General features: G+C 39.4%; 1 non-coding gene across 1 annotated transcript; it reads right to left on the minus strand.

Moving 5' to 3' along the window:
• Positions 1-2,378: 2,378 nt before the first annotated feature.
• On the minus strand, positions 2,379-2,485 carry LOC136216250 (small nucleolar RNA R71). The gene has a single exon (XR_010683245.1). It is a non-coding gene; the product is annotated as a small nucleolar RNA R71 (small nucleolar RNA).
• Positions 2,486-2,933: the final 448 nt, after the last annotated feature.

Genomic DNA, 2,933 nt, shown 5'->3' on the forward strand with positions numbered 1-2,933 from the left:
TGATACAACCTTATTCATTAAGAGAAAGGGTAAAGATACCCTGCTGGCTCAAATATATGTGGATGATATTATTTTCGGTGCTACTAATGAGTCAATGTGCAAGGAATTTAGCAAGCAAATGCAGACTGAGTTTGAAATGTCAATGATGGGAGAACTCAACTTCTTCCTTGGACTTCAAATCAAACAAAGGAAAAATGGCATCTTCATCAGTCAAGCTAAATATGCCAAGGAGATATTGAAGAAATATGATCTTGAAAATTGCAAGCCAATATCTACTCCTATGGGCACTGACACTGTCCTTTGTGCTGACGAGAATGGTAAGTCAGTAGACAGCAAATTGTATCGAGGTATGATAGGCTCTCTACTTTACTTAACAACAAGTAGACCGGACATTCAGTTCTCAGTATGCTACTGTGCTAGATATCAATCTAACCCTAAGGAATCTCATTACATAGCTGTAAAAAGAATCCTTAGATATTTGCAAAGCTCAGTGAACGCAGGTTTATGGTATCCCAACACTCATGGTTTCACACTTGTTGGATACACTGACGCTGACTATGGACGAGACAAGCTTGAACGAAAAAGCACCTCTGGAGGATGTCACTTCTTAGGAAGCTGTCTTGTATCCTGGTTCAGCAAGAAGCAGGCGTCAGTAGCCTTGTCTACCACTGAAGCTGAGTACATTGCTGCTGGACACTGTGTTGCTCAAGTCCTATGGATTAAGCAACAGCTTGAAGACTATGGTGTTCAAACAAAGACAATTGAGGTCAAATGTGACAACAAAAGTGCAATTGATCTATCAAAGAACCCAATTCAGCACAGCATGATGAAGCATGTCAGCATCAGACATCACTTCATTAGAGACCATGTACTCAAGGGTGAGATAAAGCTGACCTATTGATGGGTTCATAATTGACCCTAATAACCATATGTTATTTCACTAAAAATGGGCTTATGGGCTGTTAATTGTTATTAATTTAGGACTAAAGAACACTTATTGCAGATTTTGTGAAGAAAGCTGCCAAACAGCTGTCAAACAGCTCGTTGCAGGAAAAAGAAAAGCAAAATCTATAGACCAAAGGGTAATAGCGTGTAAAGAGTAGGAAGACAGCCAAGCAAAGACGTGGGACCAGTGGAGATCTAGCTTGTTGAAGAAGATTTGGGCCTTGAAGTGTTCAAGTGGCTATAATCTGTCAGAATGGTCTGTTTAGTGTACTTTTTAGTACCTTTTAGTATATTTTGTGTTTCTTTTCCTCCTAATTAAATAGATTACTGTAAAATGAGAGAGATAACTTTATTGGGGGGCTGAAACTTCATCTTCCACGAGAGTTCTCTTTAATTTGAGACCTAACTCCATTAATGGGGATTTATTGCAATTTCTGTGGTTGTTCACTCATCTTAGAATCTTAAGAACACACGAAAGTTGACTTAAGTGAGCTTTAAAACAGAGACCTTGACTTCACTTTATGTCATTCATGAATAAATAGGATGTTTAGAGGCTGAAAGTAACCTGTTCCGCTGTGGCCTAGCCTGTTCCCTCTTTTTATCATAACCAAAACACATTTTCTGAGACTCAATCTTTATCATTAGTATTTCTATTCACCATATCAAATCATTTCTCAACTAAAGAAAATCACACACCACGAACACCCTGTTCTGCAAGGTTTTTCTAGTAGAATTTGGTCATCAATCCCTGAGGAGACGATACTCTACTTATCATTTTATTACTTGTATCTAGTGCACTTGCTAGAGTCTGTTTTGAGGACAACAAGTTTTTGGCGCCGTTGCCGGGGATTGAAAGGAACAATTTTATTTGCAAATTTCTGTGAAACAAGGTGTTTTTAATCTGTTTGTTTAATAGTACAGCCTTTCCTATCGATCTTGAGTTAGAAAGAACGTGTAGAAGGAATCAGGCAGCAGCTAGACGAGCAAGACAAAGAAGAATGGCTGGAAGAGTACCAGAATAACCTGTTCAAGAAGAAGAGGGTGAAAACAATAATCCACCAGTCATGAGAATCAGAGATTACTCCAGACCTACCACTGAAGGGCACTCATCATGTATTGTGCTGCCTAATGAGGGGAACAACCTGTTCGAAATCAAGCCATCCATGATACAAATGCTTCAAACTGTTGTTCAGTTCGGTGGATACCACAATGAAGACCCCAATGCTCATATTCAGGATTTTGTTGCAATGTGTAACATTTTCAGAACAAATAGGGGGGTGGCCGATGATGTTATAAGGTTAAAGCTATTTCCTTTCTCTCTAAAGGATAAAGCAAGATTTTGGTTAAAGAACCTTCAACCCGGATCAATAACTACTTGGCAAGAGATGGCTAGTGCATTCTTGATGAAGTATTTTCCACCAAAGCAAGCTATCAAGTTGAGAAATGAGGTTTCTCGTTTTATGCAAGAAGAAGATGAGTCGTTAGCCGAGGCTTGGGAACGTTACAAGGAGCTCTTGAGAAGGGTACCCAACCATGGCATTCCCATGTGGATGCAAGTTCAGAATTTCTACAATGGAGTCACCAATACCTATAAAATTCAAATTGAGTCCATTGCAAATGGCAGCCCTGAAGATCTTGAACCACAAGCTCTATATGATCTCTTTGAAAGGGTGGTCAATACAAGTTACAATTGGCACTCAGTGAGGAGTGATGGGAAGAAGATTTCAGATTCTGATGTCGTGTCAAAGCTGACAACTCAGGTGGAACAGCTTGTTAAGCAGATCAGCAAGATGAATGTGTCTTCCATTCACAGTGAACCTTCATTTTCTGATGAATGTGACTTTTGTGGTGGTCCACACTTCGATATCAATTGCCCAAGAGTTAAACCGAGCAAAGCCAACCAAGAACAATGTCATTATGTTGGGTACAATCAAAGAAATCCACCCAATCCGTACTCAAACACATAATTTTGGTTCCATGAATCATTC

This window comes from Euphorbia lathyris, chromosome 1, assembly GCF_963576675.1.
Source record: "Euphorbia lathyris chromosome 1, ddEupLath1.1, whole genome shotgun sequence".
NCBI lineage: Eukaryota > Viridiplantae > Streptophyta > Magnoliopsida > Malpighiales > Euphorbiaceae > Euphorbia > Euphorbia lathyris.